At 38.4% G+C, this 15,367-nt stretch overlaps 1 long non-coding RNA gene across 1 annotated transcript; it reads left to right on the forward strand.

The window, feature by feature from the left end:
• Positions 1 to 332: 332 nt before the first annotated feature.
• Positions 333 to 3,600, forward strand: LOC122030856. Its single transcript, XR_006125636.1, has 2 exons — positions 333 to 1,297; positions 3,279 to 3,600. It is a non-coding gene; the product is annotated as an uncharacterized LOC122030856 (long non-coding RNA).
• Positions 3,601 to 15,367: the final 11,767 nt, after the last annotated feature.

Raw genomic sequence — 15,367 nt, forward strand, 5'->3', positions numbered from 1 at the left:
AATTATATTTTTTGGACACATAGGTTATCAAAAAAACAATGAAAAAACATATATTAGGTAAAAAAATATTTGAGCGCATTTATACAATTAGGACAAATAAACAAATACATAAGAACTGATTTCATCTGATTCCGAGCTCACTAAGTTTATCAATAGGCTTCAGACATATATACTTTATTTAAAAAAAAATATTTGTAACTTTGCAACGAATCATTGTTTCATTGCAATTTGCAATGAAAACACTGTTTTCATTGCAATTTGCAACAAATGTATTGTTTCATTGCAAATTGCAATTGCAATTTTGCAACGAAGTTAGGGATGAAATAATTTTGTCCCAAAAAATCCTAGTCTTTTAACATCAGATCCAGATCTATCCTCTCCTCCTTTCCCTAGCATTTGTGTGGTGGCGTTTTCACCTTGCGGCAACATTTTCTCTCTTGCGGCGTTGACGATTTCTCTTGGCCATTAAGTCTTTCCTTTTTCTTCCCCTCTTTTCTAATCTCCTAAGTTGGTTGCTATTGGCCTCCACTACCGCTAGCGACCTTCGTCGGTGCTGGCGGCCTAAAGCATCGGCTAGTGGCCTTCGCCGACCTCATGTGGGTCGCTACCGGCCTTCGTCGGGCGCTAGCGGTCATAGGCGATTTTCACCAGCCGCCAGCAGTCGCAGGCGGCCGGGGTTGCCCCTTAGTGGGCTTGGCTACCCCCTAGCTAGCTTGGTCGGCCTCTGCCAACCTTGGCCGTATTTGGCTTGGCCGCTGGCGGTCTCCAACGGCCTTGGCCGCCCCTGCAAGCCTTGGCCAGGGTTAGCTTGGCCGCTGGCGATGTCCAACGGTCGAGACCGTCCTGTGGCGAGCTTAGCGGTCCCCTGGCAACCATGGCGGGCTTGTCTTGGCCACTAGTGGCCTTCCTGGGTCTGCTTGGCTACGAGGTCCTGTGTCGGCCTTGCTTGGCTGCGGGGGGGTTGGTGTTGACCTTGGATATGATAGGCGGGCAAGATTATATTTGTTCATTTGTAGACTAGTATATTTGATTGTAAACTTTATATTATTATTTGTGTGGGTTTGTATTTGACGTGGCTTGGAATTTTTGTTCACCTTTATTAGGTGTATTTATTTACGCATGTATTTTAATAATGATAGCATTAGTGTTGGAATGATATATTTTAATAATGATAGCATTAGTATAGGGTTGATATTTTTTGATAATGATAGAATAGTGTTTGAATGATGGAGGGAGGGAAAGCGCAGCTAGCCCCTATCGACCGCGGCATCCCTCTGTCCTTTTTTACCTTTGTTAGGTAATATCATTCACCCTTATTTTAATAATGATACCAATTTGTCTATTGTACTATCTCATGTTTTTATTTTTCTTTGTTATATTTTATTTTAATTTGTATGTGAACTAAGTACATATTGACTATTAGTGTGTTGCCTAGGAGTTTTTATTAATGTAATTTATTAGAAATAGGTAAAATGCAGAATGAAAGAAGTTGGATGTATAATAAAATTTACCTAAATATCGGGATTTAACTGATGAGTTTATCACTGGGTTGAGATAATTTTTAAATTTTGTATCTAGTAATGTTGAGTTTATGGATGGTAATCAGATACGGTGTCCGTGTAGAAAGTGTCATAATGGTAAATTTTTACCATCTAGTAAAGTTTCAGAACATCTTTGTAGATTTGATTTTACTCCGAATTATTATAATTGGACATGTCATGGTGAACATCCTAATGTGTCATCCATCATATGTAGAGAGAGGTCGGGAAATTTTTGATAGAACGAATCTTGAATTTGCGAAGGAGACTCGAAACATTAGGTTAGATCTCTGTGCTAACAAATTTGTTCCATTTGGTAAATCAGGAAGACAATATTCTTGTTGGCCAATTATATTAACTCCATATAATCTTCCGCCTGAGATGTGTATGAAAACATCGTATATATTTTTAACATTAATTGTGCCTAGCCCGCAAAATCCGAAGAAATTAATAGATGTTTATATGCAACCACTGATTGCAGACCTAAAACAACTATAGGATGGAAGTTTTCCTACTTACAACGTTCATACAATCATGTAAGGTTTTCCGAGTTAGGTTATATATATATATATATATATATTCTATTAATATATATATATATATATATATATATATATATATATTAAAAAAAAGGTCAATTAAGAAGATGTATTAGTAGTCTATTTATCCTGATATTGTTTTTCTTTCCAAACAGACTTGCTTTGGTATAGGTTGGCGTAGTCTATTTAGTTCTGTAGGTTATCTAAATCATCTCATAAATGACTGAAGATGTATTAGTAGTAATCAGTATAAAATTTCGGCGATTAAGCATGAATGTCTTTACAGTGTGATTTGGTTATGGAAATATGTATGGACTTGTAGCTTTTCCACGCCTAGATGTGCAACTGCAAAATAGAGTATACGTGTGAAATCACTGTTCTAGTTTCTATGTTTATTCGTTGCCAAGTTATCAAGTATTTCTGTCCATGAGTCTTAATTTCGGCTTTACACAAGAATGACTTTTCATTATGTTATGATTATGGAGAGTTTTGGACAGATCCAAAGGAATAGCAATTGGTGTGGTTAGGTGGCTTAGGTAGATGCTTTCATTATCCCCTTTATGATTCTTAGAGGTTTTCATTGTTCCCTTACAATACTGGATGTTTTCATTAATTGCTTATGATATAACGATAGCAAATACACTGCTTGAAATTTGGAGTTGAGTTCTTTATGAAAGACAGTATAAGAGTGTGTATGTTAACTTGTAATTTATGATATGCATTGAGTCATGTTATTTCCTTTTATTTATTATAAAAATTAGATACTTAGGGGTATGTGTAGTAACAATACAGGATGAGTGTCCCGGGATGAGCTCCGAGGAAGGCTCCTCCATACAGATATGATAATATAAAATATGTTGGCTTAAGCCATATGAATATAAGTCTCCTAAGAGATACCTCTAGAGTTTGATCATGGATTGAATAAATAAGCTCAAATGACAGTTACCACTAATTTTCCTTAAGTACATGTTTAATAAGTTACACCTATGATTATATTTGTTTTTGCTTGTATATATTACTATTATCATGCTCCATGCTATCCAGCTTTTTTTTCTCTTAAGCTAACTGTATGTCTTCATTCATGTATAATAGATATCTATTCTATGCTTCATACTTTATGTTCCAAAGTCGTTAATTATGTATATACCTACTAGTGGATTATGCTTGCTGGGTTGGTGGACTCATCCTATTGTGATTGCAGGTGAGGAAGATGTCATCCAGAATGAGATAGTGGACCCAGAGGCGAAGTAGCCGAGGAGGTGAGGTTGAATTCATCACACACTGTCTAGGGGCTCTAGATGTCTGTTATTAGTCCTTTTCCTTTGATTGCTACGTTAATATGAGATGGAGACTACTTGTTAGCTTGCTTTGGTAGGAGGTCACAAATGTTTCCTGTAAGATGTGTTTCTCTTGACATTTTATTTGCAAATTTTGGACAAATGTGTGATGCAAAGATGTTCCCTTTCAGTGTACAGTTTGTGGTTTAGTTTCTAGCAAATCACATGCCAGTGTATTTTATTTTATTTATTTTTCTTTTCTCTGATGTTGTATGATTCAATCGTACATAAGTAGTTAGGGTTGTCTCAACCCAAATGTTTGTAATGAAGGTTGCTCTTCTTTGGACTATAAATGACTTTTCAGCTTATGGTATGTTGTTTGGTTGGAGTACTGTTGGAATCTTAGGATGCCCAATATATATAGAGAGATCAAAGTCAATCAGATTGAAAAATGAAAAGAAATTGAGTTATTTTGATTATCATAGATACTTTTTACCACTAAATCATAATTTCAAAAAGAATAAAAATGAATTTAGTAGAAATAGAATTGAAAGAAAACCTCCACTATTGAGATTGACAGATCAAGATATTTGGTACAAAGTACTTCACTTTCTATTTATTATTGAAGAGCCACATGGTACAATATATGAATATGAAAGTACACATAAATGGACTAAACAGAGTATATTATAGGATTTATCATATTGGTATAGTAATTTGATTCATCATAATCTTGATATAATACATATTGAGAAAAATATTTTTGATAATCTCATAAATACAGTGATGGATATCACCGAAAAATAAAAGACAATCTGAATGCAAAAAAAAGATATGTAACTCATTTGTGAACGACCCACTCTTGATGTGGATGAAAGTAGTAGGGGATTAAAGCTAAAAGCAATTTATATATTGAATAAAGAACAAAGACTTGTTGTTTGTGAATGGTTGAAATCAGTGAGATTTCCTAATGGGTATGTCTCTAATCTTGGAAGATGTGTCGATATATAGGAATACAAATTGATTGGTTTGAAAAGTCATGATTATCATATATTCATGGAAAGACTAATTCCTATTATTTTTAAGGAATTCTTACCAAATTTTGTATGAGGTGCTATTACAGAGTTAAGCATTTTCCTTCATGATATTTACAACAGTTTTGAGATATTCATATATGGAGAAGTTAGAGAGAGAGAGATTCCAATCATTTTGTGTAATTTAGAAATAATCTTTCCACCATTATTTTTTGATTCAATGGAACATCTTTTAGTTCACTTGTCATATGAGGCCAAAGTTGGAGGACCTGTTCATTTTCGTTGGATATATCCATTTGAAAGATATAATTTGCATCTTCTATACTTTGTTATTAATGCATAAAAATTGATAAATTTTTGATATATTAATATCTAATACAAATTGTTATATTACAATCAGATTCTTATATCATTTGAAAAAAAAAGGTTAAAAATAAGACACATGTTGAAATCTCTATTGTTAATGCATATATTGTGGAGGAAATGACAACATTTGTATCATATTATTTTAAGTCTCATGTTCAGACTAAAGATGGAGACCGGGAAGAAATGATGAAGGTCCTATTGATCCCAATTTGAACTCATTCTCAATTTTTTAACTATTTTGGTCGACCAAGTGGCCCATGCAAGCAGAAACTTAACTAATCAAGAATAGCTGACAACCCAGACATATGTTTTACTTAATTTTACAGAAGTATCATCATATTTCAAGTTAATATATAGTTTCTATTTTTTTCTTATGTCATAAATTATTAGTGTTATAATTTAATTTTTTATGATAGGATTTTTTAAAATTTATATTCTGAAATGTCGACATTAGAGTTTGAACACTTCTGCGATCAAGAATTTGCATCATGATTCAAATCATATGTAAGTAGTTTTATTTAAATTTGGCCTACATATATCTTAACTTTTAAATGAATAATATATTCATTTGAGTTTAGGATTATCCTAATCAAGCTCACATTGAACAACAAATGTTATTCCATCTGTCATGAGGTCCAAAAGTAATGGTACACACTTGGCCAGCATATTTTATAAATGAATATAGTTTTCATACTTAAGAATATAGAAAAGGAAAGACTACAATGAATAGTAAGGTATGTGTTTAGTCATCCAATGATAGAGGTGCAGGCAATGATTTTTATGGGTTGCTGGATGAAATTATAGAGTTAGAATACCCTGGCCTAGAGATGTAAGTTATCTTATTTATGTGTCGCTGGTTTGACCCTGTTAAAGGGATGAATGTGTATTCACAGTATAATTTGGTTGAAATAAATTATAAAAGATTGTATAAGATATATGAACTATTTATTTTGGCACAACAAGCGATTTAAGTTTTCAATGCTTCATATCCTAGTTTGAAAGGTGATAAAATTGACTGGTGAGCTGTTTGTAAAACAAAAACCCAGAAAAAAAAAATTGACGAATGTTAGGAAGACATTGCATATCAACAAGAGGAAGTTGCAAATATATTTCAAACCGAGGAATATATTATTCCAACATTACGAGATCTCAGTGGAGTAGTGATAAACGTGGATGCTAGTGAATTTCATGAGAACGATGATGATGAGGAGGAGGAGGAGGAGGAGGAGGATGAGGATGATAATGAAGATCATTTTTTATATGTAGGGCATTTTTTTATGATTGAATTTAACTTTAATCTACAAATTTATAAAATTCGTAGCTTAATTAGTTGTTTATATACTGTCACATTATTAAATTTATATATTTTATCTATTTATGCTGTGTATTTTTTCCGATAGATCAGTAGAGGTGGCATTATCATTGCAGATTCTTGCACTCTCAGATCTTCATTATGCATATGGTAAGTTTTTATATTTGGTCTTCATTATAAGAATCAAGTTTTTAGTTGCTTTATTTTAATTTTGATTTTTTGTTGCTAGTTTCGACAGGGTGGTCATAGATGACAGAGGTCTAGCATTGGCCAGACTGATTCACCGTCTCCCGGCATGGTACCTACGCCCCCTAGGCAGGAGTTTCACATGGTCAGTCGCCGGCAGGACACATGACCAGTTGTTGGCAGAACCTTCACATGGTCAGGCGCTGACAAGACCTTCACATGGCTAGTCAGGACCTTCCTATTAGGGTCAGTTTGTGCTAGAGGGAGGGGAAGGCGAATAGCTCATCGTGCGCTCGTCGTTGGCTTGCTTCGTAATGATTTGCAACGGTATAAAACTAGAAGCACTCTCTAATGCTAACACAAAGGATTTACTTGGTATCTACCTCAAAAAGAGGTGACTAATCCAAGAATCCACTCATGACACGCTCTCCACTATCAAAAACACTCCTCGGTAATTACCGGAGGTGGAGAAATCTCGTACAATACTCACACAACAAATACAACACACACAAGAAGAAAAATATAAGAATTCAAATACAAACTCTTTTCTAGCTCACTTGTTGCTTGTTGATGCCTCTTAAACCTTGGAAGTGTAACTTCAAGAGCTTCCAAGAACTGGCGGAGAGTGTCGTGGAAGAACGCGTGAAGATAGGGGAGAAGGATTGGAGCGTTTGAATGCTTCGTTGCCTTTATATCTGCACTTCTAAGGCTTCCAATCGATTGGGGCTCCTCTCAATTGATTGCCATGTTAGATTCTAACAATCTCGGCCATCCAAAACCTACATCCTGTGCAACAGTCGTATCTCAATCGATTGATCAATTGATTGGGGAGGCTTGAATCGATCGGCTGATCGATTCAGAGCGCCTCTGTGCTCTCGCTGGAAACTTCGGAATTGATCGATCGATCGATTCAGTGTTTATCACGACGCGTGCGATTTCCAGCACCCCAATCAATCGACCGATCGATTGACGATACCCAATCGATCGACTAATCGATTGGGGACCATTCTGTTGGCACGGTACAAGTGCCCAATCGATCAGTTGATCAATTGGGCTGCTGTTTATCGCAGTACTATGCCCAATCGATCAGCTGATCGATTGGGCTTGGTCCAATTTGATCACTTGATCAAATTGACCAACCCTAACTCACCCAAGTCAAGTCTAGGGTGCCCTAACCCAACATCCAGTCACTCATGACCTATTAGAACTCCTCATTGTTAGAGTGTATACTAAAAGCCTAGCTTTTGTAAACATTTATTTTTGGAATAAAAGAATCACATTGGTCAAATGTCTACATTTATTTGTTAAGTGTAGTTGTTCAATTAATTTATATTGTAGATAACATGATGTGTGGTGTCACACACAGAAGATCATGATATCAGTTCTTTATAAATTATAAATAGTTGCTCATGACTAAGATGGAAAGAAACAAACCGTTGGAATAGTCATAGTATAATTAAGTATTAGTTTATCTTGATTAATAAATTACACTAGTACACTCTGAGTGTATTGAGTAGGACCATTTAAGGTAAGTTCTTTTTATACTGACTTAATAAAAGAATAAGACCTTAGTTATTATGGAATTGTGTGCTCTTAATCCTAATATAATAACAAACACATATATTTAGTATTTATTTCTTTAACTTATCAAAGGGTGAGATTTAGCTCGATAAATCAATAGGCCCGATAAGTTGGAAAATGATATTACTTATAGTGTGTGTTGTTGATTATAGAAGAAAATTGTGTCCTAGTAATCTAGGTTGAGAATGTCCCCAAGAGGAGTTCATAAGAATTGTCATGTTAAACCCTGCAGGTGGACTTAGTCCGACATGACGATGAGGTTGAGTGGTACTACTCTTGGACTAAGACATTAATTAAAATGAGTTGTCAGTAACTCAATTAATTAGTGGACATTCGATATCTTAAACACAGGGAGATTAACACACTCATGATAAGAAGGACCTCATAATGTAATTTGGGATTGGTGCGGTAGTGCAATAATAACTCTCTAATGGAATGAGTTATTATTGATGAACTTGAGTTGTGTGTTCGGGGCGAACACGGGATACTCGAGCTCATCGGAAGGCCAAAACCAATTTTGCCTCTAGGTCCCTGTCGTAGACTCATTAATGCCACAAATCCATCCATGTAAAGCCCATCTTGGTGTCCAAGAGGGGCCTGGCCCAAGGCTTGGTGACCAAGCCAAGGGTCGACCACTATTCTTTCTAAGGGGGCCGGCCACAATTAGTTTTGAGGGGCCGACCACCATATTTCAAATTAGAAGGGGTGTTTTGAATTTTTAAAATCTTCTCTTTGTAGATAACTACAAGCTTAAAAGAAGAATTTTAAATTTACAAAACTTTCCTTATTTGAATTAGGCCACATGGTTTAAAAGAAAGTTTAAAAGTTTTAAAACTTTTATTTTTTAACCATCCTCATGGTTGTTGGAAAAAAGGAAGGGAGTTTTAAATTTGAAACTTTCTATTTTTGTAACCATGTTAAAAAAGGAAATTTTAGAAGAGAAGTTTTAAATTTTAAAACTTGGTTTTAATTTTTAAAACTTTCCTTTTTTAACATCCACATTAGGAAATTAAAAGAGAGCTTGTAAAATTTTATAAGAGCTTTCTTTCTTTGCTTATAAAATTTTTTACAAGATTATTTTCTTCCTTTAAAGGGCCGACCACCCTTGCTTGGTGCCCAAGCAAGGGGCCGACCAATCAATGATTGAATTAATCAATCAATTAAAGAGGAGGATAAGGAAAATAAAAAGGGAAAAGGAAAAACAAGAGGAAGATTTTAATTTTTTTGTAAAAATCTTTCCTTATTTGCCTTGGGTAAGTAATATAAAAGAAGGGGAGGAGAGGCCTCATGATATATCAATTCTTATTCTCCTGTTGGTGCTCTCTATTGTGGCCGACCCTCTCTCCCTTCTCTTTTCCCTTGCTCTCTTTGGTTCCTTGGTGGTGGTGGTGGTCGAATACTAGAAGGAGGAGGAGCTTTTGGGTGGTGTTCATCTTGGAGGATCGTCGCCCACACAACGCCCAAGAGGAAGCGAGGAATACGACAGAAGATCTCGAGGTTATTAGCATATAAAGAAAAGGTATAACTAGTAATTATTTTCCGCATCATGCTAGTTTGTTTTTCTTTGTATGAATTCCAAACACAAGAGACATTAGATTCTAATTTTTCGAATTGGTAATTCAAGTTTGTGCTTTTTTTTTTGTCTTTCGAATTTGTGATCCGATTATTCTTTTTGGTTAAACCTATAGTTATATAAGGAAATTAAATATTAGATTTCCTTAAAAGGCTTTGTCTAGGAAGTGGTGGTTGCTCCCATATCCAAGAAGGCCTAGTGCCTCGCCATGTTTAACCTGGAAGCCAATTTTGAAAATTAATATTTAATTGAATTTATAACATATGTGGGTTTGGATCAATAATGTTAAGCATCGTTTGCGATCCAAATCTAAACCATTAAGAATAGATAAGTTAAATTTGAAATCAATAATGTTAAGTTCCATTTGCGATTCCTAATTTAATTTCTAAAGAACACAATAGGTTGTTTAGGAAATGTTCGACACTTGTACAAAATTTTTGTACAGTGGAGCCGGTACGATCTTCATAGGACCAAACAACACTCATGTCTAGCATCCGGTCAACCTTGACCTGCTGGGACTTCTTCGCCAAGTGTTCGGTCAACCCTTTGACCCACTTGGACTTTTCTTCTCTTGCCAAGTATCAGGTTAACCTTGACCCACTTGGACTTACCGTCTCGTGCCAAGTGTCCGGTCTTCCATGACTCACTTGGACTTCCACCAGATGTTTGGTCAACCTTAACCCATCTGGATTTCCTTGTGCCAAGTATCCAGTCAATTCTTTGATCTACTTGGGTTTCCTAGCACCAGGTGTCCGGCCAACCTTGACCCACCTGGATCTCCACGTGTCTAGCTTCACTGACCAGGTCTTTCCTGATAGGACCTTTGCGTATGGCTAGAGGGGGGCGGGGTGAATAGCCTTTCTTCGATTTTTCACCTACAACTTGTTAGCAAAAGCAAATAGAGAGAAATGAAAGACAAGAAAAACAAGAAAACAATGCTAACTCCTTGGTTTACTTGGTCTCCACCTCCTTGAGGTGACTAATTTAAGGCACACACCCACACGATCAAGCTCTAATATGAACTTCTCCTTCTCGTTATCACAAACGAAGGTGGAGAAACCTTTACAAGGTTGCCTCTTCCTCTTACAAGATGAGATCTAGGCTTAGGAGGAAGAGACTCAAAATCTTTTGCTTTGAAATCACTTGGAGAGCTCTCTTTTTGCTTAGCACAATAAGTATTCAAGTGTTATGTTTGCTACAGTGCATCTCCCCTTTTTATTTGTCTTCAAAAGTAGTCGTTTCTCACGTGATCGTCGTCGTCGATCGATTGAGCACATCTCCAATCGATTCAAATATAGCCGTTGAGCGTTGTCACGATCGATTGGGCCAACACTGAATTGATTCAACTGCATATTTCATAGGTACAGAAGTGGATTCAATCGATTGGCCGATCGATTGGTTACCTCCAATTGATCGGTTGATTGATTCAAAATCGCACTGCTCCTTCGTGCAGAAACCTTATGAATCGATCGACCGATCGATTGGTTATCTCCAATCGATCGGCTGATCGATCCAGGTTCGCACTGTGTTCTTGCGCAGAAAGCATGTGAATCAATCGGCGGATCGATCTAAGTTCCTTCTGTGCTCTCGCAGAGAGGTTATCAATCGATCAGTCGATCGATTAGTTTCCTCCAATCGATCAGCTAATCGATTCAGTAGTATTCTGTTCCATAGTTATGCGCCTCAATCGATTTACTAATCAATTGCTTGCTGGTTTCCCAACTAATACCTCGTGCTAGATGAACGCATCCCTGGACTTTCTTACCAAGACTCCGGTCCTCGACCTTCTTGGACTTGTCTTGCCTTACACCCGGTCTTCTGACCTACAAGGACTTTTCCTGCCAAGATTCCGGTACTCGACCTTCTTGGACTTCTTCCTGCAAAACTTGCAGCATACGTTAGATCCAAACGTATTAACCTAAACTTAAATAGTTGTCAATGTTAGTTAGAGTCCTAGATCCAATTATATGATGATTGTTGTATGGACTCGTTGTATCATATTCTTGTATATAAATAAAGGTATTTCTTTATAGTTATTATACTTATTTGTATTGGTGCCAAATAACTAAGTATAATAGCGTCCTTGAGTAGAAGGTTCTTATCTATATCAATCGATTGGTTGAATCAATAGTGAGATGATATAGATGTTGGTGCGGGGAGCATCCGACGATCGAACCTGAGTTTTGATAATGGCAAAGGATTCAAAGTTAAGGTTTGTGGTGATCTAACGTGTTGAATAAGTGTTTCAGGAAAGTCCTAGCTATGGTTAGGCAAAGGGAAAATCCTAAGGGGTGGTAACCTTAGGTCCTAGGGGGCGGTAACCCTAGGTGAGGGAAAACCCTAAGGGGTGGTAACCTTAGGTCCTAGGGGGCGGTAACCCTAGGTGAGGGAAAACCCTAAGGGGCGGTAACCTTAGGTCCTAGGGGGTGGTAACCCTAGGTGGAGGAAAACCCTAAGGGGCGGTAACCTTAGGTCCTAGGGGGCGGTAACCCTAGGTGGAGGAAAACCCTAAGGGGCGGTAACCCTAGGTCCTAGGGGGTGGCAAAAAGTCCAGTCGGTCTGGAGGACCGGACTGACATCAGGTAATCTCTCCTGAGGGGAGTAGGTGAGGACGCGTTCCCCGTAGAGGGAATAGTAGGCGTCGGGTCGACCTAGGGTTTCCGGTAGGAAATCCGAAGTCAGACTCGGACAGTCCGAAGACTGTCGTTTATTCTTTACTATGTTTTATCAGATTCTAACGCTATCTTGCAAGGTATTTTGCTCGGACTAACCTTTGTTTGCAGGTGAGGAACCTGCTGGAAAAAGGTGGTCCGGGCGCCCGGGACCAAATATTATCCCCTGCGCGACTTCGCCACGTGGAGCATCCTGGTTGGTTGGCCACGTCACACTCCAGGCGCCCGGAAGGGATCCAGGCGCCCGGAACATCATATAAAAAGAGGGTCGAGGGTGCAGCCAAAGAACAACGATTCGACAAGCTTTCCTTCTGTTGTGTGCTGCTCAAAGAAACGACTCTAAAGTGCTGTTACAGTCGCCGACGACCCGAAGCTTCAGTTATTACTTTGTTGTCGGTATTATTTCAATTCCAGTTGTACTAATCTCCTTGTACTTATTTACGATATTATAGTTGTTGCCCACCGGAAGCGATCAAGGATCGCGGGCCTTCGAGTAGGAGTCGCCTTAGGCTCCGAACAAAGTAATTCCCTGTGTCTTTGTGTTTGACTGTTTTTATTCTGCTGCTTATTACTCTCTCGTACGACTTACGATTTCGAAAAAGAAATAGCCACGAGCGCTATTCCCCCCCCCCCCCCCCCTCTAGCGCTTTCGATCTATCAATTAGTATCAGAGCGGGGTCGCTTTGAATTGGTGCAACCACCATTCAAGCATTAGCCACGCCTTTCGTTTTTTCCCTCCAAAACTGTTTTTGAAAAAATTAATTTTCATCTTTTCACCATTGGTTGGAATTAACAAAATATTGCATTTTCAAAAATTTGTAGTAATATTTTTTTTAATATTATTTTAATAATATTTTATTATTTTTTCTCAAAATTCCTGAATTACTATTTTTATTTCTCTCCCGCATTACTAATCCAAGACTAAGTCTTGGAACAAGTTTTATTGTGTTTATTTTGCAAGATTTTCTTTCTAAAAATGGCCCATCAAGAAGGCTACAACACTGCTCGCCCACCGCTCTTCTCCGGAGATGATTTCGGAGATTGGAAGGGTCGGATGGAGGCGTATCTCCAGACTCACTTTGAAGTCTGGATGATCGTCAAAACCGGGCTTCAACTGCCAACTGACAGCGCCGGCAAGCCACTACCCTACGAGAACTGGGACACAAACCTTATCAAAAAGGTAGAAGCAAACGCAAAAGCAACATATACACTTCAGTGTGGTTTAACGAATAAGGAGCTGAATCGCGCACTACAAGAAAAATGTCATTCAACAACACTCAAACGACAACGGTTTTATACCAAACCGTTGTCTTTTTGCCTTTTAACAACGGTTTTAACAAAAACTGTTGTCTTTTAGTAATTTTTTTGACCTATGACAACGGTTTTTAAAAACCGTTGTCTATTTATGTTTTTTTGGGGATACAACAACGGTTTTTAAAGGGTACGACAACAGTTTTTTAAAACTGTTGTCTATGTGCACTTTTTTGGGATTACGACAACGGTTTTTAAAACCGTTGTCTATTAAGTGTTGTTAAATGCAATTGTTTTTTCTTTTGCCACTTTTTCTCCTTCGTCATTTGTCTGTTTTACGCCTTATTTTTTTCTGTCTCTTTCCCAAAACCCTACTCTTCGCCGACTCCTCCTCACTGCCCTCTTCGTCGCCTCCCTCCTCACCACCCTCTTCATCGCCTTCTTCGCCGCCTCCCTCCTCACCGCCCTCTTCGCCTTCTCCCTCCTCATCACCCTCTTCGCCGCCTCCTTCCTCGCCGCCCTCTTCGTCGCCTCAACTTTCGGCTTCGCCACCTCCTCCTCGCGGCCTCTACTTTCAGCCATCTTCACTGCCTCCTCCTCCTCAAGCCTCGACCTTTCTCGTCCTCCTCCTCCTCCTACTCCTCGTCTTCCTCTTTCTCCTCTCTTTGGGTTTGATTCGCTTCGGAAATGACGGCATCACTCCAGTCGGCAGTGTTCCTCTCAAATCGTATTGATCCGCACAGGCGTCTCTTTGCATCCCCTGCGAGATCTCTTCCAGGTTTTTTTTCGCCTCTTTTACGAATCAGATAACTATTACTGATTTGTGAAGATAGCAACATTGCTATCTTCTTCTGAAACTCTCGCCCTTTTCCATCTCCATATACTAGTAGGAAGCTTGCCCTTTTCCTCACGCAGCACCGAGTCGAAGTGATCAATCTTTCCTTTCCCGACATTCATCTTCTCACAGGTTTGTGTCTTAATCCTCGATTGCCCCTCCCCACTTTTCAATTCTTCCCCTCATGGCACGGTCTCGTAGCGCTCTTGCTAGAGCACGTCCGAAGGATCTGTTGCGAGCACTGCATCCTTCTCTTTTTCTAACTATTTTCCTTGTTTGTTAGTTGGCACATGTTCCCCTTCCCTTTTCAATTTCTCCTCTCACGGCATAGTTGTGATGGTGGGTGTTGGTCTTGATGCCTGTTGTCATTGCGCTCATGCTGGTGCACGTATGAAAGATCAATTTTCTTCTTCAGACGTGTTCCTCAAAGATCTGAAATCCTTGAAGAAGGTATGATGCTCAATTTTGTTTTGTTTTATCTATCTCCTTGGCTTTATAAATGTTTGAGTAATTAAATTGTGCTATAGAAGACATGAATGGAAGAATGAGAATGAAATAAATCAGTCTGCATGCAATACCAGTAGATTTACCACCAATAAGCACATCTCCCATATTAAACTACCAATTCAATTTTATATAAAGGAGAGTGAAGAGACATTGGTTTTGGATCCTGCTTTCAGGCGTGCACACCAAAGGTTGGCATCGTTGCTTATAAGGTTATAACACTTTAAAAATGTTCCATTCTTTCTAATTCAAGTTTGCAAATTGATTGCTACTGGTCCTAGTTGTTGGGGTTGCAAGGTTGCAAACATAGTCCCATATTGAAAACACATGGAAAAGATCATGGGTTTATAAGAGAAAGATATCTTCATTGGCATGACCTTTTGGGGAGAGCCCAAGAGCAAAGCCATGAGGGTCTAGGCCCAAAGTGGACAATATCATGTTATTGTGGAGATATCTAAATTCTTTTCGATCCTACAATTGGTATCAGAGCCCGGACTGCCAGAAGGTTTAACCGCCGACTGTGCACAAGAGCTATGGTCTGATTGAACCATGTGAGTACAATATTGGCCTCGAACAAAGAAAGTGGAGGCTCCTATGTTCGGATCAAGAGGACCAGACACCAGGCAGGAAGTCCTAGTAGGTCGGGTAGACCGAGGGGCAGGAAGTCCTAGTAGGTCGGGTAGACCGAGGGGCAGGAAG

Source organism: Zingiber officinale, chromosome 11A (assembly GCF_018446385.1).
Source record: "Zingiber officinale cultivar Zhangliang chromosome 11A, Zo_v1.1, whole genome shotgun sequence".
NCBI classification, from domain to species: domain Eukaryota; kingdom Viridiplantae; phylum Streptophyta; class Magnoliopsida; order Zingiberales; family Zingiberaceae; genus Zingiber; species Zingiber officinale.